General features: G+C 43.7%; 1 long non-coding RNA gene across 1 annotated transcript in view; it reads right to left on the bottom strand.

The window, feature by feature from the left end:
• The window catches only part of LOC144753353 (uncharacterized), a 149,061-nt gene extending 132,166 nt beyond the window's left edge, over positions 1 to 16,895 (bottom strand). Inside the window, exon 1 of the long non-coding RNA XR_013594314.1 lies at positions 16,575 to 16,895. This is a non-coding gene — a long non-coding RNA (uncharacterized LOC144753353). The remainder of the gene's footprint in view (positions 1 to 16,574) is intronic.
• Between the last annotated feature and the right edge of the window lie 9,495 nt (positions 16,896 to 26,390).

The raw sequence follows: 26,390 nt of genomic DNA, 5'->3' as shown, positions 1-26,390 counted from the left end.
ATCCCCCCTGAAGCAGTTGCATCTGGTTCCCCCATACCCTGCACTTTAGACAAAGGAGAAAGGGTGTATAAAAGAAGGGGCTGTGACCCCATAATGTCATTCAATTTTGTGGTGCTGAACCTGCTGGGGCGTGCTGCTGCTAGGGCCCGGGGGGACTGCCAGGAGGGCTTGCCTCCCTGGGCCCTGCATTGCCCCTTTATTCTTAAGGGCTTCTTGTGCCAGCGTCTCGTGAGCGCAATGCTGGATTCATCTTTTGGAAGAGGAGAACGTGTGTTCTTTGCAGGGTGGTGCTGCAGCCCTGGGAGAGGGAATCCCGGCGTGAGGGATTCCCTGTGATCCTTAGAGTGGCGGGTGCCCACCCCGCTTATTTTCTTTTTATATTTAAAATAGTGGGTGCCCACCTCACATGGCCGCTTTGTTCAAATCATAAGGCGGGTGCCTACCCCGCGTTTTTTGCCTTTTGCGGGTGCCCACTCTGCATCTGCACCGAAGACAGAGATCACTACCGCGGCCGGGAGGAAGTCAGGCAACATGGTGCCTGGCGGTGGGCAGGACTTCCAGGTTTTTGGAGGGAAGTCCCGTGCACGCCCCCGGTGGTTAGAGGAACCAGCCGAGCGATGTCCTGTGGCTGCCTGGGGCTCCTGGGAGCTGTTGGGAGCCCCGGAGACCCAATCGGAGGAGTGGGGGCTCACCTGAGATCTCCGACGACCAAAGAGGAAGTGGAAGGTGACTGGAGCCTCGTGTGCTCCACATGGAAGTCCCTGGTCCCAGGAGGGGGCCCGGGTGAAGCAAAGAGCCGAGTGCCAGCGAGGAGAGCGAGGTCCGGAGGAGTCCTGCCCAAGCCGGTGAGTGGGGCTCTGTTGTGGTTCTTTGTGTTAGTGCCGGTGCGAGGCACAGAGTCTGAGCTGCCCCGTCTGGCAGCGGGCCGCTCCAACATGAGGGCACAGAGGTGCCCGGGCCCCATAGCTTTGTTCACCCCAGCTGCCCCGCTCGCAGAGGGCAGCTACACCAAGGGGATGATTTCATGTGGAGAGCCCTAGTGAGGACCCGAGGGCACAGTTATGCCAGGGCTTATTTGGTTGATCCCAGCTGCGCCGCACCAGCGCGAGCAGCAGCAATGTTTTGCATTTTGAATTGCAGAGTCCCTAGAGGGACAGAAGGGGCACAGTGGTGCCTGGCCTTGTTTGCCTCACAGCTGCCCAGCACGTTGTGGGCATCTGCTACGTTTAGGCCACAATTCTTTGGGGGATTGTGAGAGGTAGGAGTGAGTTGCATTCCTCGGCCCCAGCGCAATGGCACACGTGAGAACTATGCTGCATTGGCAGCAGCCCTGACATTCTGGACACAGGGCATTTGAGCCCCTTTGAGAAGGCCAGTTGGCCAGGGGGTCAGTGATTTATGTGATATTAGGAAATGTGATGCTCTACAATGATTCATGCCTCTAAATGCGTGTGAGGATGAGATTTTGTTCGTAATGTGTTTATGCTAGTGATATTATTTCCTACTATGAGTATACCCTTAATGTGAGTGACGATTAGGAGGTTAGGGTCTAAGATGTTAGACAGATGAGGTTGGCGTACAATGGATTTGACGCCTAATGTGATACTGTGCATAATGTGGTTTATGTTACAGGTTGATGCCAAGTACAGTGGTTACCAGTGATTACTGGTTGTACGTTTATGATATGTCTTACTTGTACTAAGTTCACTAAGTGATGGTTCTGACTGTGGTCCAAGTGGCCCTGTCATGTGTAAATAATCCCTTGTAAATATGACCTAGTGCCAGGTGGCACGATGTATATTATGTGATTACTAGCCTAATGTTTTATGAGAATACAAAGGCTATTTTTGATATAACCTTGTGTGGAGTTACTTTTGTGGTGTGCCTGGGATGTTGTTACTGTGTGCGTGTGCAAACGCTTTACACATTGCCTCCGGGATAAGCCTGACTGCTCGTGCCAAGCTACCAAGGGGGTGAGTAGGGGTTATCTTTGGCGTGTAACTCCCTTGCCCTGACTAGAGTGGTGGTTTCTTTCTGGCTTTGACGCAAGCCTTAGCCAACCAGAAATCCCATTTCTAACAAGTTTGATATGATATGGGGCGATTGGAGGTAATCTGGTGGTCATGGATTGGAAACATGGATATGCAGCCGTGAAACCCTGACACCCTTCATCAGTGAAGACAATCTCGATCCTATTTGTTGTCAGTCTGGATGGTAGAGGGGAAAAACTGGACACAAGTGGGAGGAGGGCAGGATGTGAGGGAGACTCCTGTTGCCCGATAAATTAAATGTTACTGAATAAAATGCTATACTACTGAGGTTGTCGATTATGTTAGTTTTGTAAAAGCTGCAATTAAAAATATATAAAATAAATATTGATTTGCCAGTTATCTTGCAACATGGTTTGTTATTTTATTTACTTTTACACAAAACTAAATTATGTGGGAAAATGTTGAGGTTCGGTTCTTTCTTCCTGTCTTTCATGTCCCTCTTTTCTTCTTAGGTTAATCTCTCAGTTTCACTGTCTATCCATTTTATTCTTCCCCCCCCTCCCAAGTAGTGAAGTCCAGTCACAATGCTCTTCTTTAGAGAAGTCTCACACCAAGAGATAAAGGTCCAGAAATGGCATAATATCTTCTATGATCCTTGTACACAAACATAACGATACCCATATAAATGTGTGTACATAAACACACCCACAAGCCCATGCACAAAAAGCAACCTGGAAGTACAAATGTTATAGACCATAGACTGGTAAAAACCTGGGCTGGCAACAATGTGTTAATCTGCAACCTTCAAACCGCCCATGTTACCACATTATGAACTTGATGGTAATGCAGTACTCATCATGAGTGGGGACTGGGTGGATGAGTATTCCAACAGCTACTAATAAGATGAAACTAGACTGTGGTCAAGCCCCAGAGAATGATCCCCTCAGTGTCCTTGTGCAGTGTGCCGACATAACAACAGATGCAGCGGTGCTTGCATATGCAGGTTTGTATCATTGCTTAATTTGTTTCCTGTGGCTGCCAATGCATGCCACCAGCACTCATTTTTGGAGCCAGTGGAGCCCACCTACACTCATTTTGTGGAACCAGCACTTATATTTCCTCATCCAACATGTTTGAAGAGCAAGAGAAGGAAAACCCACGATGGAGAAAAGAATGAGTAAAAGAAAGACAGAAAAAACATCACAAACAGAGAAAGCAGAAACCTGCAAGAGAGAGATGAAGGGGCAGGGAGTGTCTGGAAGTAGGGTTAAGAAGCATGAAGTTAATTTGGAGCTGGGGAACCAGGTTCGAGTTTCAGTGTCGTCTCAACTTCCTGTGATTCTGGGCAAATCACTTAGGGCCATATGTATCAAGCACAAATGCGTTTGCAAACTACGAATTTCGGCATTTGCGAACGCATTTTTGCTAAATGGTATGTATGTAGCAAATCTGAGTGCAAAATAAGGAATCGCAAATTTGCGATTTCTTATTTTGCGATTGCATATAAGGAATCGCAAATTACCACCAACTTCAAGTTGGTGGTAATTTGCGATTTCTTTCACAAATGCACTTTTTTGCATTTGTGAAGGTGCCATGTGGCGCACATACATGCCATATTCGCACACATGTGAATTTCAGGGGTGCATCAGGGTGTCCTTATGATACCTTTGCACCCTTGAAATTATTCTCAATTTGCGATTCTCAGATTGCGAATCACAAATTGAGAATAACTTCCCATTCATTCCTATGGGCCTCCTGGCCCATAGAAATGAATGGGAACTTATTCCTTAATGGCAATTAAGGAATATTAAGAAATCGCAATTAACTCCCTTTGTTACTTTATCGGAATAATAGCTTGTCAGCTATGGTTAGAAATAGATCTCTTCAATAACCAAAATGAACAGCTTGGCTATTTTATATGAAATAAAAATTCTGTAACCTATATTATACAAGCAATGTTCTTCTTTCAGCACATTAACACTCCAAGCGTTTTTATGATTTAAAACTAGCACCAGACATTACTCAATTGTCTCTCAAGCATGTGCAGTGACTGCACCCACCTGCAAGGGGATTTCTGGGGGGTCTATAGGAATCTCTTTCCTCTACGGAGGCCTGCTATCAGGGGGTGCCCTGACAGTGGCTACACCCTCATGCAAAATGAGGGAACAGCTCGGATGATGCTAATTGCTAAACAAAAATACTAAATGCAGATTATTAGTCTCAGCAAAAATGGATCAATATTTAACTGTTAAAAAAAAAGACAAAATAAAAAATAAAAGACGGCATTAATCAGAATGTTCTTGGCCTTCTTTAAGGTATCCTTAGTGAAGGCCTACAACCGAGATAGGTTCTGTAATGCTTTTTCTGGGTGTTTCGTCTATCTTTGTTGTCACTTACTCAAGTGGATAATAGCAGTGTACTTTACCATTTAGACCTGCTCTGCAGTATTAGGAGTCTTTATCAATGTTTCGCTTCTCTGAAGAGCTTTCATGAACGAAAAACTTCATGATATCAGGAGATTGTCTCAGTAAAAATAGAACCATAGTAACTTCCTTAATAAAAAGATATTACCTCACTAAAAAGTTATCCGTTTTTATTATATAAATGAAAAAGAAACGAAAACTGGAAGTCCACAATTACAGCAATGCTATGTGGCTGACAGAAGGTAACCTTCCCAATGGAACACCTGTGATAACGTCTGCGATGCATTAAGTAAGTGTTCCCACTATGTGAATACCTATAGGAACAAACATTCGCAATGCAATTGGTCTCGAATTCACACGCGTTTGAGCTATTAGCATTGTAAATTACAATGCCTTTTATTTATGTTTTGGGTTTTAAAATGTAAATAAAAGGCATTGTCATTTACAATACTAATAGCTTAAACTCTCGCAAATGTGAGACCTATAGCATTTCAATAAAGGGCCTTCTCGACCGCTTGTTAGATTGTAAATATCAGAGGAAGAGACCGGCCAACGACGTCTTCAAAGTAGTGATAAATGGTGCAGTGAAGAAGATGTGTAAGTGTTGTAAACTACACAAACACAAAGTGTGAAGTGAGAGTTACATATGATCTGAGCTATAAACACTAAAAAAGCGCTCCAACACCTTTCGCTCTGTGATTACACTGTTGCGGCTCAGGAGGAAGAGCGGAAGGTTGAGGGGGCTAGTTCTTGCCAACTCCATGATTTGAGTGTGCAGTGTGGCATTGTGTAATGTCATTGCTATCTTTAGCCTAATAAAAAACACTCCAGCTGTAGTAGGGCCCTGGTTTCACCTCCTGGTGCAGGGCGGACTGCGCTTTATTGCAGGCATGGAGGGAGGGAGGGATGGTTTAGACTGCAGCTCTGGCCTCGTACAGTGCCTCTTCTATTATTAGCGAGCGAGAGGCGCTCAGGTGGTGATATTGGTATTGGTGGTGGTGGTACTGGTGGAAGGGGTGGTGGTATTGGTGGTGGAGGCATTGGTGGTATTGGTGGCGGTGGTATTGGTGTGGTGGAGGTATTGGTGGTGGTGGTCTTGGTATTGGTGGTGGTGGTACTGGTATTGGTGTTGGTGGTACAGGAATTGCTGGTGGTACTGGTATTGGTGGTGGTGGTTATATTGGTGGTTGTGGTGGTGCTGGTGGTGGTATTGGTGGTAGGGTATTGGTGATGTGTGGTGGTATTAGTGGTGGTGGTGTTGGTGGTATTGGTGGTGGTGGTATTGGTGGTGGTGGTGGTATTGGTGGTGGTATTGGTGGTGGTAGTGGTGGTGGTGGTAGGGGTGGTGGTATTGGTGGTATTGGTGGTGGTATCGGTGGTGGTATCTGCTGTCTTGGTTCAGCAAGTTCGTCCTCCTTACTCTAAATCTATTATTCTAGCCCGCAGTATGACTATCTGATGGAATATCTCTTTTCTTCATATATGCCCTGACATCCCAGCCTCAGTCCAAGCCAACACACCAATCTGAACCAACCCATTACTGTCCAATGTTAATCGACAGTCCTAGCATAGACTCAATGAATGCGCCCCCCACAGTCACACTCATTCCTGTTCAGCCTGGACGTGTTTGTCCAGACAAGTTTGTATTCAGAGCAGTCAAGATTCAAGCCAGAATGGACGTCATCTCTACATCAGCGATAACGTACACATCCCTCTGCCCTCAATTTGTCCTCTCTTTTCAACTATTCAAACAGTCTAGCCAACTGTTGACACCCACAACGCCCAGCATAAATCTGCAATACTTCAGTCTAACCTTGCTACCCGCATTCTAGGAGAATCAACCCACCCTGTCATCTGCTCCCCCCACCAATACACCCTGAACAAACCACTTGAACACAAAACCAGCCAACATTTCTTTCAGGATCCATCCTTTTTTTGACAGCTTAAATATGTAACTCCTCATCCAACATAAATATTCCCTCAGTCTAATTGTAATCTGCCATATGTCCGGCCAGAATCTACCCTGAGTCAAGCAACAATTTCCTCTCAAACCATCGTGAATCAAACTCTTCCAGATGAGGATTCATCTTTCATCTCCCCAACAGCTCTAAATCTATTTCTCATCAAAACCAGAATCCACATAGTGCAACATTAGTCTGACCAAATTCACCTGCATTAAAGCGAAAACCGAACATTTAAGTCCCTCTTCCCTCCCTCAACATACCCGATACAAAGGCTAAATTAACTCACGCCTCAGTCCATACAGATCTAACCCAAGGAATCAGACTGAATCCAAATTCAAAATAAACACACAACTTCAGCTCACTCTTAATTTACTCTGGGCGTAGTTCGCGAAGTAGCACTACGTGTAGCTACACGAAGTGCACTTCACACTCTGCGAACTGCGTAGTACCCTGTTCGCGATGATTGCACAGTGCCGGATGCTTGTGCACACTGTGAAATCATTGAACACAGCATCTTGCACAGTGCGAGCTGTCGTTTTCTGCTGCTCGAGTAGATTTTCACTCGAATGGCAGCTTTCTCAACGCGGACTGGTAGTTTCTCATTGCGAGTGGTCGCGAGCATACGCGATCACTCGCAATGAGAAACCTGACCTCCCTGCATTGAGAATCTCGCAGGGCGGTTTATTTTACATGCTCGTGATCGGCAACTTGATGTTGCTGATTGCGAACGAGGAAAAAGTCTCGCCGGGATGTCATTTTGCTTGCTCGCAGTCGCCAACTTGACGTTGAGGACCGCGAGCAAGCAAAAACTAACCGCTACACATGTTTGCACTGTGCTATGTGCAGTTCGCGTAGTGCAAAGTAGCGCAAACTACGCGAGCGTAGCGTAGTGCTTTGCCGAGGGTTACTCTTAATTGACCCAGACACTCATTAATAAATCCATTTACCAGTCTTATTAATAAATCCATTTACCAGTCTCAATCTGCCACACTTAGTCCAGCTGCACTTTACCCTCCCACCTCTTCACTCTGAAAATACTGCCTCAGCAGAACCATCATGCTGCCAAAGTCCACTGTGAATTCTTCCACCAATTGGGGCCCAATCTACCCAACAGTGGAAGGCGGGATGATAACCCCTAGAACAGTCAATACAAAGTCCTATCCTTACCCTCCAGCTCAATGTGATTCATCAACTTCACAACCAGCATGGGTTACTCCAGCTACAGTCCAGCCTGAATCTAGTGGTGAAAAGTCCAGCCTGAATCTAGTAGCGAAACGTCAAGTCTGAATCTTCTCCACTTTAGAATCTTCTCTACCTCTCCCCTTAGAGAGAATGAAAATAAAGTACTACAAAACTCTAGTCAGCCACTAAGCCCCTGCCTCAGTCTAGCATGCATCCACATCTACTTACCTATCGGACTAATAGTTTCCTCCCTCCCAGCCCCTAACTAACCTGCATTTACACTTTTGAGACGAGTTTCAAGAGGCCACTTGATTCTCCACTAGTTTAGTGGAGTCATGGAATGCTTGAATTCATCCTCTTCTAGTAAAAATTGACACCCACTGCCCACCATGAATCTACTGCAACAATTTTCATCACTGCATCCCTCCGACACTCAAATTCATCCCACCACAGTCCACCATGTCTCCGTTATCAGTCTGAACAAGGCATTACCTACCCACAGACCAGCCAGAATCTGCCCACAATAGTGCAGGCTCCATCATCCCTAAAGGCTAGTGTGAATCTAAAGTCAATCCAGAATACCCTACTACTGAGCACCGTTTCACAATCTATTTTAGCCTGAATGCAACCCACAAAAAGCAAGCCTTTACCCCAATATGCCCTGATGTAGCTTGAACTGCCAGCGACCCCAAAACACATAAAACGTAAAGGCAGTCAGATATACTCTAATATTATAAATGGCCAACAATTCCACGCTCTGGAACGTATCTTCAGTGCAGCACAAATCAAACTGCCCAGAGGAAAGCTTGGACCTATCTCCTCCTAAACTTCTGTGGCTATACCATCCACCACAGGCAAATTACATCCCAGAGAAACATACCAAACGTGTCAGTGGCCTGATTATGCATCTAGAGACACAGCTAGCAACAATGGCCCTGAAAAGTTATGGACCCCACACAAGACATTTCTTAACTTCAGATTGCGGTTAAAATAAATTTCTCATGCCCGCTTGCTGGTGGAGATCAATCTGGAGCAATTAAGGTCCATGACTTAATTATTCTTGAAGTTTTTTGCATCTGCCTAAAATTCAGACTTATTTTGGCTTCAATTCGCTTCATTGTACGTTGCTTTGTATAGTTGGACCGGCCACTTCGGTATGCATGTAAGTAAGGTTTAGATTACTCAAGTTAAAACTATCTAAGTTTTAAAACATGAATTAACCCTTAGATTGGCACAAACATACACCCAGTTGTGTTACAATTCACAGACTCCCTCTACAGAATGAACCTGTGTATAAACGAGCAGTTCCCCACAAAGTTGACTGATGGTGCAGTATAATTCTTGCTGGCAGATTCCATTTTACTGATGACTGAAACAAATACATCAAAGAAGTGCAAACAAAAAGGGCCCCCTGCCTGAATCAACTCTGGCCTGTCGTACCTAATCCCCACCAGTTCAGCTGAACATCAGCCCTCACTACCCAAACTAAACACATACCCAGAACGGGCTGAGTCTGATTCCTCAAACAAACCGTCAGGAGCATGCATGACAGATGCCTCACAGTCCAACCTGACTGCTCCGCAGGCCTCTGCGTTGTCCCCTCAGTGGTCAACACCAGCAGACATAATTCTACCCCCAGGCTTTGCTGTGCCGAAGTGCCTCGGTGACCCCCTCCCCCAGTCTATCTTCAGAGACCCTGCAAAGTCCAGCCAGTGGCTAAGCCCCACAGCCCAGTGTGTGATTCCTCTCTACACCTCAACATTGCTCCAGCTTGAAGCTATCCACCCCAGGTTGACATGCACCAGCTCTCAGAACCTAGATACCCTCTCGGGTGATTAGCCGTGCTTTAAAAATCCTGTTAGGGGAGGCGACTCCTACTAGCAGCCAGTCTGTGCAGAAGCCAAGCACTGCCTTACCACTCAGTATCTGACCCTGTGACCCAATGCCCACCTCACACCCCATGGGAGCCAGTTAGTGAACAGTGGCCCCATCCCTCTCACATCCCCTCTGTACCTGTCACCCTTCACTCAATGACCACGATCCACCCGCCTGTGACAGGTAACCCCCTTGACACCCTCTGTGACAGAGACCCCCATGCATAGTGACAGGTGATCCCTTGACACCCCATGTGTGTCTCGCATCAGGGTCTGTTGATGCCCTCACCCAGTGACCCCATTCCTCGTTAATGACATACGATGCCCTAGTAACCCCCACATAGCTCTGTGCCCATGACAGTGACCCCATTACTGATGACAGGTGACCCCTTGACACCCCGTTTGCCCACACCATAAACCCTCACTGGGTCTGTGACACCCTAACCCAGTGACCACTCACCTCGTTAATGACATGTGATGCCCCAGTACCCCCATACCCCTCTGTGTCCATGACAGTGACCACATTACTGATGACAGGTGACCCCCTTGACCCCCCATGTGTACCTGCACCACAATCCCTCACTGGGTCTGTGATACCGTCAACCAGTGACCAAATGCCTCGTTAACGACATGTGTTGCCTCAGTACCCACCACACCCCTGTGTTCCCATGATAAATGACCCCATGACTGGTGACAGGTAACCCCATTGAAAAATTACTATGCTATTAATGATTTGCTTATTGTTATATTAATGATAAGTTACCCATTGATTGAAATCTCACTGTATTGTAATATTGTATTTGTGGTAAAATTCATTGTCGATACAAATGTGGTGCTAAATGAATTTCTGATGTTTTTTAATTTGTTATGAATTTTTATTAATGAACAATAAATATATTATATAGTTTTTATAGCACACTTCATTGTCTTGGATATTTACTTTACCCTCCGCATTTGTATTTTTGTCTTTATCTATGATTGCCTAGGAAATGGTTTTCGCATATGACAGGTAACCCCTTGACACCCCATGTGTGCCTCTCATAATCCCTCACCAGGTCACTGCTGGTACCCTCACAAAGTGACTCCAGGCCCCGTTGATGAAATGAGATGCCCTATATACCCCTCAACCTGTTAGACAGGTGACCTGGTACCCATCACAGTGAGCCCTCACCCCACTCTCTGCCCATCACCGCTACCTTTCACTCACTCGAAGACTCCTGCCTGGCCATGTCGACCCTACCGCTCTCGCAGCCCTTGGTGTCCACTCCCCATCCGGGACCTCCCCCTCACCCACCTCTCGTCTGCGCTGCCATCTTCAGCCTGTCCTGAGGGTCTGCGCCTGCGCGGTGGAGCCTCTCCCAGAATCACATGACCTTGAGGTACAGACAGAGAAGACGGACCTCTGCTTGTCAGCCCTGTGTCGGTCCCCATGGAGTCCGCCATCTTGGAGTCAGTCAATCAGGCAGCGTGGACCTGGACATGGTCGGCTCTGCACAAAACCGGGTGCTGGAATTCCCCACACTCTCTTGTTATCCTAGCGAGGGAGGCTCGATAATATAGGGTTCGGTGGCTCCCAAACCTGCTACCGGTCATAGCTGTGAAGGGGCACTCTCCCGCTCATCACCGTCCCAGTTTTATAAAGCACACACTCGACCCCCAAGCAGGCATTGCAGAGCTTTACATACGCAGCAGTTGTGTTACACAAGAGGAGAGGATGGGGAGTAGTCACTGGAAGGATATCTATTCTAACAAGCATTTGCAATGCAATAGGACTCGCATTTACGCGAGACCTATTGCATTACAAACAGTAGTCATCACGGACAACGGGAGGAAGGGCGGGGAGGCCTGGACAATGGGAGTGAGGCAGGAGAAGGCACAGACAACAGGAGTGTGGGCAGTTGAGGGGAAGAGAAGGCACAGACAACGGGAATGCGGGTGGAGGAAGAATAGGGCGAGAAGGCACGGACAGCCGGAGTACAGGAGGGGAGGGGGTGAGAAGTCACAGACAACGGGAGGGAGGGGGGAGTAGAGAAGGCAGTAGGATAACCTCATTAATGAAAATAGTACTCATAGTCTAAATAACACGTACCATGTAACACTCAAAGTAAAGGGGCCAATAGCAATGGGACGATACAAATGACGACATGGCGATGATAAGGAGGGACTAACAAGCCCATAAACTAATCTGACGGCAGCATTTACGAAAGACAAAGACACAAGCCAACGAAAAATATGGACGGGGGAGTGGGCAGGGCTTCCCTCACCTACTGAACTACAGCAGATCTTCACCAGAGCAGCTCTTGTGCGCTGACTCTAGGCTCAACCTAAAAATAAGGCCACCTATGCCATTCACAGCTCATTTTCCTGCGACGCCTGACCAGCAGACTGACTGTTCTCCATCAGCGGCGATCCGCAGTGTGTTAATCAGTGCTGCTGGAAATGAAGAATCCATAAAATTGTAGTGATCACAACTGACATCCACTAATCTCAATGTCTTATGGGGCTGACCCAAACCCTTCTCTATGTTAGGCTGTCTCGAGCCAGCCTTAAAAAGCAACAACATTTGGCAGTCAAGCAAATATTTTATCTCACAACTGCAAGATATAGTTTCCAAGAAAGTGAAAACCCAAAAGTTAAAATGAGGTTCTGAAAGCTGGCAGCATCTCCTTAACGGTGTCCAGGTAGGATGCTGTAAGATTATGCTGAAGGGACAGCTTACCACAACGTTTGATTAATGTTTATGTTGGATGTCCACCATTTTAAAACAAATATATATGTTAATTAGTAAGATAAGGTGATTAGTTCCTACCTTTGAGACCAGGCTGCACAGGGTTACGGTAGCAAAATGCATCACATTCCAAATCTGAGATAATTAAAAGAAGAGAAAATCCCAAAACGTATTTCTGAAAATGAAAAGATAGATATTTTTAAAAAATGTTAGGAAGAGGGGAATGATTGTTATACATGGCTCTTTCACTGCAACTCCTGCATGAACACTTGCACCATGCTACACCCTCTTGTACAGCTCACAAACGTCCTGAGTCTGTGCATCTGTAAACGCTACAAACAAATATAATGCAAGAGCTTTGTTTGGATGAAAAAGTCCTTTGCATGATAATGGAGGTGCACCGATCCCCCGAGTGCCCCAATTGTGCTGATGTCTGGATCCCTGATGCTGATTTGTGTTGCCATAGGCAAACATGGATTATGTATGTGCGCCATGACATAGGCCTGTCTCACAGATTGCGGTCTTTTTGGACCGAGAGGACCACATAAAGCACTACCCTTATAGTGGTGGAAGGTCACTGCCTTCACCAGTAGTTTAGCACTGCAGCACAAATGCAGTGGTAGCAGCACAGTATTTAGTCATCTGTAGGAGTGAGCAGGTGCTTTTTAACCTGTCACTGAAGTGAGGCCTGCAGGCTCATTCATTCTAAAGTTCAGCTGCTGTGTGTTCAACTCATCCTTGACCTACATCGGTTTGGTGTTAAGAGCTGCACAGCCCCTGCTGCCCTGCACACATCAAGGAAAGCAGGTTGTCTGATGAGAAAAGGAGAATGTTTCATATCGTAATCTGCTCTCTTTGGCATCAGACATCCTCCGATTCAATGTGGTGTGCTGCTGGAGACTGCAAGGTTACAGATTGTGACACAGTCCGGCAACAATTGCAGATCGTGCAGGTAAACACGATGGGGCAGGGCGGGGGTTGGGGGTGGACTTGACAAACAACAGAATAGGGAAAATAGAATAAATAAATAAAACTACTTACCTTGCGCTTGCCGCATCGCCTGCAATGCAGCGAGTGCAAGGTAAGTGGCTTTATTTATTTATTTATTTTCCCTATTCCGTCGTTTGTCACTTACACCCCTCAACACCGCCCGCCCCCGCCCCACCCCACCATGCTTACCTGTATGGGCTGCCACTGTCCAGCAATGACAGGGAAAGGCCTTGCAGTATTTCTGTGGCAGGCACATTTTTTGGCCACTGCGAACACACCATGCATTTGAGTTTTTGTGGCAAATTTAGCTTGCTTTGGCCTCAAAATTTGGCACCCAAACCTGCAAAATCTTGGGGGGTGGGCATACAATGCAGGGATAATGCAGTACTGTGCAGTGCTGCATGATAAATGCAAGTGCTGGGTGTATGTGTGCCCATGAGTGGTACAGTACAGGAAGGATACTGAGCTGTGCAGTGTGTGTATGGTGTATACATGCGCTGGGAGTATGTGTGCCTGTGAATGGTACAATACATAGAAGATTCTGGGTTCCATTTTTGGAGACACAGGCCTCCATGGTGAAACAGAGGGAGAGGAGGTAGAGGAATCCCCCCACACATATTTGTGTATTGCAGCATTCCTGGAAGCTGGGTGGCACACACACTGGAGAGGGAAGAGACAGACTTTCCCTGTAAACTTCAAAGGGTGCTCTTTGATTCAGTGACAATTCACAAGGAAGGTGCCTGTGCTCATCTCAGGAAGGAATTGGGGATGACCTTTGATACACATATCACTGTGGCTGACATCCAGGTGTGAACTATAGTCACTCCTGTGACCTGTAAGAGTGGGCTATCAACTTTGGAGTCACAACAAGACATGCAACCTGATCAACACCGCCCGCTAGAGAAGTGAGGTCCAACTGTGGGACGGGCCAGACACTTACCCGTGAAAGGAGGAGCCGCAAGGAACTTCTAGTCACTTCGGTCACTCAGCTGTGTGTGAGGAACTCTGCACCTGCTGAGGACAGCCCGCCTAAACCCCTTGCAGTGAATTCACCTGATTCAGCTGCTAATGCACCAGGATGGGGCACGCTCAGGGACTCTGGATGTGGACGTGTACGTGCGGGTAGACTGATTTCAGGCAAGTCGGTCCATGGGAACTTGTTTACTAGTTAGTGCTGCAGTGATTACTTTAAAATAGAGTCAGAGTGGTTTCTTGAGACTCAAAACAACTAGTGGAGCGAGTGGGACCCAGGGAACTGCCTAAAGAGACATTAGAGCCCCGACCTCAGCAGGGACTGTGTAATTGCTTATGAATGTTGTTAGTTGTATATAAAATACTTCTTTTATCACAAAAGTAAGTATTTAGCCAGACAATCATAATCTATGGCTACTGCTGCCCACGTGTTGAGTTGTTAGCCCATGTCCCCCATTTAACCCCCCCCCACCACCTGCCCCATGAGGGAGCGTTGAACTTCTTGGACTACGCTGTTCCTCAGAGTCAAGTTATGCCATCGAATATCCAAGCTTTTTATTTGATTGGATGCTTTTAACTTGACTGTGTTTTCCTGAAATTGTAACAGTTTTTAATTAACCGTACATGAGGCATTTTCCTCTATGTGTGCTTCAAAATGCATCACTCGTAGAAAGAGGAAAAACGAGGGGAAATGAACATATTTCTCCTTGTTATGCCTCCCCTGGGAAAGTGTGGCATTTTGGCGCATTCTGAGATCTACTGGTAATGGTAAATCTGGGACTGATTCAAAATCCATGGGCGTTCGGTAGAAACACCCGCACACCACCCATGGAACGCCTACCTGGGGCAAAGTAACGCAATGCAGCAATTTGCGCTGCATTGCGTTACTCTGGATTTATCAAGCCACTCAGGGCCAGGGCAGCGGGCCTTGCATGGCTTGATACATTACATCTTGGGGGTTGCATCGCCCATACTGTTCTTACACCCACAAAGTCGCATGAACATGGTGGTGGTGGTTGTAGTAGTTATGATGCTGGGAGTGTAATTGATGGCAGTAGTAGTTGTGATGATGGTGATAGTGTTGGATATGGTAACCATGATGGTGATAGTAGTTGTGATACTTGAGGCGGGAGTTTTGTTGGTAAATAATGGTGGTGGTAGCAGTAGTAGCAGATAATGTTAGTCATGACACTGGTGGTAGTGATGGTGGTGGTGCTAGTGGTGGTGGGTGGCAATGGTGGTAGTGGTTGTGCAATGGAAGTAGTGGTGGTAAGGGTAATCATGGTAATGGAGATGTTTGGTTGTAAGATTAGTACTACTGGAGGTGCTGGTAATGATTAGGAAGGTATTACTTATGTACTGGCAATTGGGATATAGTAGTGGTTCCTAGACCAACGTGAGCTGAGGTGAAATGATAACAAGGATGGAAGGAAAGAGGGGAAGCCTGAATTACAAACAAAAGACACAGGACAACTCATGGAGGGACAGCACCAGTCATTGCTGTAAACATGCCCCTCAGCAATGGGGCCCAGAGTTGGGTGTGCAACAAGCATCACAGGAGAGCATTAGTTTGCCTCTTGGTGCCTGTCTCTTCTCCATGTGAGAGCTGATATTAAGCATGCAAAACCCCCTGTCTCCCACTTGCTGACAACCTAGACAAATAATGGTTATGTTTATGCAAAAATGCAACTGACTGTGAAGAAAACAGTTAATAATGAAGGTGGCTGTCCAGCCCCCTCCTCTATGTGTGCTGTGAGCTGAAATGCATTATGAATGGCATGCAAACTGAGGCCAGTTAGCTAAATCCGTCTCTAGTTAGACCTAGAAAAGAGCGTGTTTTGTAACCTACACGTTTCATAACAAGGGATATTTTCGCTTCTCCTTCCAGCTAGTAGTAGCCTATTTTAAATGCCAATGAAATGGCTTATGAGTTTGTGACTGAGTCACCTCATTCTGGTTGTCTTTCTTATTTTTTTTAATGGCTTTTCTCACTGCGTTGTTTAAAAAAAATTCTCTTTTATTCAATATATTCTACCGCAGGATATTAAGGAGAGGACCTTTCCTATCAGATATCTGCATATACCAAACATCCACATGCAATGTAATTGAAACGTAAGTACATTACAGAACACTTATGCCGAATGTACACTAATGTGCTGTTTACTCCTTATTACTTAACGTAAGGATGCTTTATTTCGCTCCTTAATTGCAGCTGGAATACCTATTTTGCCAATGATTGAATTCTGCCTCTGTAGACAGAGTATAACCAATGATTTTCGCTGCCACACTTAGGGGCAACAAACAAAAAAGTGTAACTTAACATGTTGGTACTATATTTAACATGGTTTATACTTAACATGGTACGATACAAATAGAGCCTTAGTAAAATATCATTACGGTCACAGATCTACTTTTTAATTAGCGAGAAAAAAGATTTAAATGTGACTCACCATGATCCAGACAAACAGTTTCTTCCAGAGTTAGAACTGTTTTAACCGAAGTGCTCCTCTGTTGCTTATGGTCAGTGATTTATATAGGCTTGGCGTTTTTTTTAATCAATCCCTTGAGTTATGTAGCTAAAAAAACACAAGATTGATTACGTTTTGCTGGAAAAGCAGAAACTATGTGTTATTTGAGCATTGTCAGCACTAATCTTTCCCCTTGGGATTTGTGGGTCTGCACACCTGGACACGATCAACTGACGTAGTCTGGGGTTGTGAAACCAAATATTTTTGTAGTGCTACAAGAGAAGAACTGAGATGAAATGCTCTGGAAATGTAACAGAAGTACGCTGTGTTGCGCAAGTCTTGTTCTCAGTTACGTTCCCAAGAAACTAGTGTCTCTTGCTGGACATACCAGAAGTGGAGGGGGGTAAGGGGGCGGTCGGTGGAGGGGAGCATTTGAGTCCCAGGCCAGCTCATAATAATCCCCCCCGCCCCACTTCCTAAAAACGACCGAGGCAGCTGGAACAGTTTCGTCTATGTGAATAATAACACTTTTTTGTGCTGCAAGTTTTAGCAGTTTGACTCATATGTGAGTGTGTAAGGGCATATTTTTAAAGTTTTATATAACGACAACAAAATCCGAGGCATTTAAGTGCATTATATGAGAAGCACACGTTCTATATGAAAGGATACTTTTTTGTTTTTATGGCACGGGGAGGTCTAATCCCAGCGTTGGCACAACATCCTTAATCTTGCGTGCCATAAAAACAAGAAAGTATGATTTCATGTAAAACTTCTGCTTCTCGTGTAAAGCGCTCTAATGTCCTTTGACCAGGTTAGCGCTATACAAAGCTGCAAAAACATACCAACTACACCCTGCACTTATGAGCTAAACTTGGCCAACGGCATGAGTGCGCTTTACATGGAAGAGGAAAATACTGTGTTAAGGTTAAATGCCTTCCTCACTGACACACCCCTAGACATGCCCCTACCAGACCCACAAGACACAGCCCAGCAATTCGGTGAGTGCCGGCACTTCTATCTTTCCTTTTAAAGCACTGGTCCCAACAGGTAAGAATGTTAATGTAGCACTCGATATTCACAGCAATCCCAAGATGATAAATGTTGGTTTAAAAACAAGGGACACGTGCTCCTTCCTCGAGTCCCGTGAAGCAAACACTTACATGAGAAGAAGTGAAACTACAGAGGAAGTGACAAACTCAATAACTAATAAATATGATTGAGACATGCAGCCGATGAGAGGGATGAGAAGGGGACCCCATCCCCCAGCGAACAGTGTGGCCAGAGCACCGCCACCAACGCGGGTGAAGTAACAGTGCCAGGGGGTGCATATTTCAGTGCCAGGTCTCCCGCAGCGAAGGACACGAGAGGGCAAAGCCCGGGCCGAAGGGCGGACCCGTCTGTGCCCGTCATCGGCCGACAGAGGCTGGTCTGGGCCCGGACTGTTGGTTTTTCTTTGGAATTCTTTGGTTCGGGGACTATCAGGATACGGTCTTTCAACTTTTTATCAAGGTAATGATTAAGGTACTACAAATATTTTTTTTATTGTGGCTTTTATACCTGACCTCTTTGGTATTCTTCCATTAAGCTCCCATAAGAACTCAGACTAGAAAGCATGCTACCCATTTTCCCTGACCCCCCCAGAGGCCCGTGCTGTGGCCTATATAAGACTTGTGCCCCTAGTTCACACATTGTCAAAAGGAAAATGGCTGTTGGCTAACGAGGGCCTCCAGGGGGTAATACGGTAGCAGCCATTGACTCTTTTTTAGGTCTCGGCCTGATCCAGCGCATGCGCTGTCCTCGGTCGAGACATTTTGCGGCTCTCAGATATGCTACTTTGCAGGCGATCAGCTTGCTAGAACGAGCACAAGAGCGGTCGCGCATGTGTGTTATAGCAAGATGATCGCCGGTGTTCTATTGAGGAGTGGACCCCCATCAAGCTGTGTACCCCCTACGTCATAGAGGTGCAGATATTCACAGGTTCGGTCTGTCTACTGCTGCTCCCCCATCGAGCTGCGTACCCCTGTACGTCACGGGGGAGGAGATATTGACAGGTTCTGGATGTGTGCTGCTGGGAGACAAAATCGCTCTGCTTACACATGCCAGCGGCAGGCGTGTAGAGTCACAAATAGGTTATCGAGCATTTATTTTCAATAAATGTAATTAATTTTGGTAACATGGCATATGCATGTTCGAAAGGAAATTATTTTTCACATATTTTCATAATCGTTGTGTTTAAGTATTTAAATGTTGTCAAACAAGTTTTTGTTTTCAATATTTATTTTATAATATATAGTTTATAATATAATATAATATAATATAATATAATATAATATAATATATATATTACATAATTATAAAATATATATATATATATATATATATATATATATATATATATATATATATATATATATATATATATATATATATATATATATTCACTAAAAAAACATAGGTTTCACCCATGTTATAGTTAACTGGACATTTCTCTCATACAAAACCATTGAAATTCCCTCGTTATAGTTAGTTCAGCTAACTATAACACGCGCGCCCGCAATGCACTGCTGATGACGTCACATATTACATCACTCATGACATGGTCAGTGGCATCACTCATGACATCGCTGATGACATCTCAAATGACATGAATAAAATAATACAACCAATTGCGACCTGCACAAGTGAGTGTGGACAGAACAGGTACAACATAAAATTGTGGAGTGCGAGTTGTATATTCTGGCTCCGTTGTCGTTAACCACAACTTGTGCAGGTCGCAATTGGTTGTATTATTTTATTCATGTTTTAGATTAGGGATTTAAATTAGTCAACCCTACAATTGTGTTTTTAAGTTTATTCAACTCAAAATAAATGAATTTTTAACTTTTATTATGTTTCTGTTGTATGTATTTGTGACATTATAAGGTTTGGTATAACAATCTGTACTTAGCTCTGTCTCAAGGGAATTCTCATTCTTTGGTTAAGTAAACAATTACATTAATAAAACAAATTTCGGGCCATATTATCAACAAAACGCAATAGAATATCGCCGCTTTTATCGGCAGGAAAACTGAAGAAGAACAGTGACACAGGCCTTCATCAGCAGCAGACTACACTGTGGCAAAACACTCTACACAGGAATTCCAGCCAAACACCTAGAACAACTACAAAAAATCCAAAAGACCTCCACCTGAGTGATCATCAATGTCCCAGGCTGCACCCACATCACCCACATCACCCACCACCTGATACACCTACACTGCCTCAATATCAACAAAAGGATCACCTTCAAGCTCCTCACCCTCACTTACAAAATACTCTACAACACCAGACTAATCTACCTTAACAGCACTAATCCTAAAGGGAAAATTGTGATCAAATGTTGCCTATAAAAATATTAGGTAAGAATTTGGTAACTCTTTGGGCAAACCTTGCTTAAAAACTAATTGAGTACTATTACAATGTATCCAGCCTTTCAGACATTTTAAATAAACAATGTAATGTCCAGATGTGGTAGAAGGTCCATCATGAAACATAATAGCAACAGCTACAAAAGTTCTTCCTGATATTGAACATTGACCAGCTACAAATTTTTTAATTAAATAACGTACTGTCCATATCTTTGTATAAGTAATGTTGATGACATTTCTGGCTACACTCCATGTTTTGACTTGCTCCTATAATTAGATTGTTAAAAGACACTGATTCACAGTCAGGTAAAGGCAAATATATGAATCTCTCAGTGTCTATGTCAGTGCTACATGTAAACAAACAATTTCGACAGTCATGATGCCATTTATAAGAAATGCCAAAAAGGTTTTTAACATCTATACCTTCCTCTTCCAGTACACCAAGCATAAACATTAAAAATTCCTGACAATCTTGCTGAATATTCTGCGTAAATTGAGTACAACCAAAACATATGTCCAAAACATTTCGAATATCAGAAACACTTTGGATTTTACTTTTATCACTACTACATTTCTCATAAACAGAATTGAACAATGAACAGAATCTTTTGTCCCGATTTTCTACAATTTGCTGTTGCAAACTTTCAAGAAAAAAAACAACATTAACAACTACATTAGCATAGCAGTTGACACCACAACTATTTCCAAACCGATAACCAACATTCTCTTCAACACTGTCCTTTTTCTTTTGGCTTGCAAGCGCAACTTCATCGTGTTTTTTTTTCTTTCTCTACAGTTTCACTCCAGATATTTTAAAATCTTCTTTTTCTACCTACCACACGCTTTTCAACTACTGGATATTGACCTAAATTGGGTGCATATTCTCTTCTTAACCTATTATACTCTTTCACACAAACTCGAGACAAAGCAACATATGCCATACCTTCTTTAAACACGGTACTTCCAATATTCACTAAAGCACAGTCTACACTTAAACCTTGAGATTTATGATTGGTCACCGCATATGCCAAACAAACAGGAAACTGTTTTCTGCAGACATAAAAATCTTTTAGAAGCAAAAAACGAGCTGCACAATGACTAACTTGTTGTACTTCAGCAATTTCATCGAATTTGATTTTCAAAAATTCAATCCCACCTCTATTTACATAATTAACAAAATCAACAATTTTATCCATTGCTCCATTTACTAAACCTTTCTCCACATTCAAATTACGTTGCAAAATTACCCTACAATTTACACATGCAAACAAATTCTTTTCTAAACCAGCAATTTTACTTTCTCTAAACAATCCAATTTCCTCTTCATCTTTTCACTCAAAATAATACTGATTCCTTCATGTTCAATTTTATCAATTGCTTCCAATTTTATAATTTCTTCATTTTCCAACTTTAACATTTCTTCATTGAATATAGAACATTCACGCAGTGTTGGCATTAAGCAGATTACAGATTTGTTTTCTGCAATTCTCATGTGTTTTTTCTCTGGGACAATATTTGCATTTGGAAACAAATTGGAAAGTAATTGTCTCTGTAAAGCTTGTTTGCCATGTTCGGTCAATTTTCCAATTCTTATATCTTGAAGAATAGTTCCATAATCAACATCATTTGCCTGTTGCATATTTGTAGTAAGATCCTTATACTGAAAATATGACCAAATGTTTACATTGCCAATACTCCCCAAAGACTTTCTAGTATCTTCATGCACCAGTGTTTTAAACACTGGCTGTCCTTTTACAGGAGTAAGTTGTAGAAGATCTCCAAAAACTATGACGTGTTTTCCTCCGAATAATACATCATACTCTGTTTTAAGAATTTGCTGCATTCTTAAATGCACAAAGGCAAGCATTAAGTTCAAGACCATGCTTACCTCATCAATAATGAGAAGCTTCATTTTCCTCAACACTCTTGAAACTTCACAAGAAGCTTCTCCAGATAGCTTGTGGTATTCTAATTTGTTGTCATGCTCTACTGGTAGCATCAATAAACGATGTAAAGTAATTCCTTTAATATTGTGTGCTGCTAATCCAGTTGGTTCAGAAAGAGGGTGGTGATGGACAGAGCATCTGAGTTAAACAGAACACTCATACCCAGTCAAAAGATCAGGGCTTGATCCATCACCGTTTTTTAGCTCACTGCACCATCCCAGCTCAGAACCTGGCTACATGCAAATTAGTCTGTCCCTGGCCCAGTGCATCATGGGAACAGGGCAGACCAAACTACCAAGCCAATTCTTTACTGGAAAGGAAACAAGCTTCCGGGGACCGGTTTCTGGCATTGCAGCCGTCTTCGGCCCGGCTTGCTTGAATCCTGATGGTGCAGTGAGCAAGGGACTCATGTCTGAGCATACCCTGCCACTCCTATAGTGGCCAAAACGATTCAGAAAGGGGGTGGTGATGGATAGAGCACCTGAGTTAAACAGAACACTCATACCCTGTCAAAAGATCAGGGCTTGATCCAGCACCGTTTTTTAGCTCACAGCACCATCCCAGCTCAGAACCTGGCTACATGCAAATTAGTCTGTCCCTGGCCCAGTGCATCATGGGAACAGGGCAGACCAAACTACTAAGCCAATTCTTTACTGGAAAGGAAACAAGCTTCCGGGGACCGGTTTCTGGCATTGCAGCCGTCTTCGGCCCGGCTTGCTTGAATCCTGATGGTGCAGTGAGCAAGGGACTCATGTCTGAGCATACCCTGCCAATCCAGTTGGAGCAGTGACAACACAAGACAAATGCGACTCAGTTGTTTTCTGTGGAAAGGTAGTGATTACTTTAATTAAAAAACTTTTTCCTGTTCCAGCTTGTTCACTCACATACATACGGATAGGTTCAAATGATGAGCAAGAGCACTCGTTCTTCTCATGGAGTAATCCATGGTCAATCTGTTCTCTCACTTGCTCATATATTTCTTTCTGCTCAAGATTTAGTTGTTCTTCCAAGTTTCCTAAGTTTGATACATCTTCTTGACCTTGATACATTGCTGCTTCCACCTCTTCCATAGCAGTTGCTGCTTCATTTAGAACAATTGGTTCTCCTAATGGGTCCTGACTCAATGGAGCAGAACTTTGACGGTCTTGAGAACTGTCTCTAGCAATCTCAGCTGCAATTCTACCTTCTTGCTCAATGTCGTCATTCAACATTTTCACATAATTAGCAAAAACAGGACATTCTATAGTATCTTTAGTTGCATTGAAGGAACCTTCATAGCTCTCAAAATCTCCAAGTAATTCCAATTCTGAATGCCATGGCTTGAAAAGTTGCAAAAGTGCAAAATAGTAAAATTCCCTTTTGTCAGGTGTTTCGCAACTCAGTTTACGGTGATTAATCAAATGTCCTTTTCTTTGTTTCACCAGACATCCTTCAGAACCAATAAAGGCATATTTACCATTATTAATGTTTTCGGTAATATTCTGTTTAAAAATATAGTTTTGCAGCACTTCATAGAGACAAATGTTCTCAAGATGATGACTTCTATTTGGATAATATGTATCCAACATATTTTTTTCACAATATCAGTACTTTCTGGCTCTTTTTCAGCTAAATATTCAATTTCTTGTACAGATTTAAGAACTTGGTTTCGTGTTGCAGCAAGACCTAGACTCACCCAAATGAATCTTCTAGTTTTAGACTACAGACTTGCAGATAATAAGCGATCCGAGCATTCATACGCTCCAATTTCTCGATGAGATAACATCTTCAAACTGTAACTGTATAATTTCTTACTTAGACTCTTCTCATGGGAAATCTCTTCCCACATTTCCTTCAATTCAGTCTTTTCTGACTTTGTTATGTACGATGTCACATATCGAGCAACAGCAATGGAATTGTCTGCAACATAATGAATATCCATATCATCATTCCACATAGACAAGATGACTGAGTTAAAGTCATTTATGTATTTTAACTCTTCATTTCTTCTTAAGTTGTAGGTATTTTTTGGAGACTTTCTTGTGATATTATGTCGCAAAGATGACATAAAACTGTTCACTCTTCCTTTCGATTTTACAGGTCAAGGAAATGCAAAACGGCATTTGCTGTAGAATTTGTCCTTAGATTTGTACTTTCGACTACAGTATTTCCCACAACGATGGCTTTGGAATCGTAAGACTTGTTGTCTTAAGTCCTTATCTTGTGTACTTTTGGGTACTTCACATGTAGCATATTCTTCAATAAAAGACAACACAGTATCATCTGAGTCTGTTCCAAATTTGGGAGCATCTTTGATCCATAATAGCATATGTATGTGAGGAGCACCTCTCGCTTGATACTCCTTTCTCCAAAAGAAATCCAGAACCTCTCAAAGAGGAGTATTTTTTTATTGGTGATAAAAGACCTCATAGCTTCGAATCTATGATTAAAATACCTGCATACATTAACAGGATCCAAAGAGCACAATTCTCCAGGTGTCTTGTATTCAATATTTAGTATATTTTGATTCGCCTCTCGAAGAAATTGAAGTGAATCATCCCAAACATATTCAGCACAGCTTAGAGTAAGGAACCAAGTAGGAGTTCCTAAGTTCCTTAGCATACATTTGAGTTCTCCGTGAAGACGGTACCAGTACTCATTAGTACCACGCTGACATGCCATCAGATTAATCAGCTGAGATTCCAAAACATTATCTGTCTGTTGTACTTTATCCATAAATTCCTTTGCTGAAACATTTTTCAGATATACACCTGTTTTCAATATATGGATTACTGCATAAGAAAGTCCAGACAAATCACTCTCAAACAAAAGATGAAACAAATACGGAATACATTGTTGAAATCTTGGATCTTCTGCATATAATCTTGATGTCCGGTATTCAGATGCAGGAATCTGCACAGGTCGTTCCTCATATCGTCCTCCTTTTCCTGTAGGACACACTGGCCCCTACCCCATACCATTTGCGGGGATCTCAACCTACATCTTCCAGGGGACTGGACAATTGGTCCTGAATTCAAATATCATGGTAGAAAACCAAGAGTCTTCCAAGCACTAGAAGATATGTGCATTGTACATGGCCTGATAGATGGGTGGCAACATAATCATATTGGAGATCCCGGATTCACGTTTTATTCATATCCTCACTCCCGACATGCACGGTTAGACTATATGCTTATGTCGAACTCACTGAAATCTTTGTGTTAGATAGAAAAACTCCAGCGTGTATTGTCGGACCATATTCCACTAACTTTAAACTTATTATGCACTCAGAATAGTTATGTTATGTTATGTACTATCTCTTCTATAGCGCACGGCTACCCCGAAGGGTGTTCCGGCGCTTTGGCAAAGAGACCTGAAACCGAAAAACACAACTCGGCCACTCACAGTAGTCACAAGAATTATGAAGAGAAAAGCCAAGTCTTCAGCTCCCTTCTAAAAGAAAGGAGATTGTTGGCTTTACGAAGGGTAATAGGGAGCTCATTCCAGCGGCATGCCGCCAAGTACCGGAAGGACCGTCCTCCCATCCGAGCACGTCTAATAGATGGTACATCGGCTTTAGCCAACCCAGCCGACCGCAACATCCTCCGCGGCGCATAGAAAGCCAAGCGCTTCCTGACGTAGTTCGGGCCAACTGAATGAAGGGCCTTAAACGCCAAAGTAAGAATCTTAAAAACGATTATTTTGGAGATGGGCAGCCAATGCAACCTTTTAAGCAGATCCGAGGCTCTTGCTCTCCGTGGAAGGCCAAAAATAGCTCTTGCCGCTGAATTCTGCACTATTTGCAGCCTGGCCAACAGATATTTAGGCAGTCCTGCAAATAGAGCATTGGCTATATTAGAATATATATTAGAATAGCCGCCCAATCATGACCTGGACATTTGAAAGGGCATTACTGAAGAATGAAAACTACTGTCAACACATGAGGGGGTGGATCCCGGGGTTTACAGTGGACAATCTTGGTAGTGTGCCTATAGCGATAGTTTGGGACGCCCTGAAGGCGGGCATAAGGGGTGAGACACTGCAATTTTCACTTAGGTCAAACAGGGAAGGAAAACTCCGTATGGCAGCACTACAAGAAAATCTGGGTAAAATGAGGAGGACTTGATTATAGCAACACAACAGGGCCAGGTGCTAGATAATGTTTTGGCTCAGGTAGCCGTCGCCAGAAATCTTATCTCAGAAATATTAGTGGGAAAAGCCATCACCAAAGCATCGATATATAAAGAGAAAGTATATGAGCTAAGTGAACAGGTTGGACATCAGCTGGCAGTGTGTATAAGAGAAGAGACATCAGCTAGCACCATAAAAGAAATTCAGGATCCCAGATTAGGCTTAAGATCATAACCATCTGAAGTAAGGGCATCGTTTCAGAGATTTTATCAAGACCTATACACAGAACCTGCTGTGGGGCTGGGGGACCCTGATTCATATTTAGATGCAATCCC

This window comes from Lissotriton helveticus, chromosome 5_1 (assembly GCF_964261635.1).
Source record: "Lissotriton helveticus chromosome 5_1, aLisHel1.1, whole genome shotgun sequence".
Taxonomy (NCBI): Eukaryota; Metazoa; Chordata; class Amphibia; order Caudata; family Salamandridae; genus Lissotriton; species Lissotriton helveticus.
Note: the sequence above shows the minus strand (reverse complement) of the source record. Positions and strands in the feature narration are given on the sequence as shown.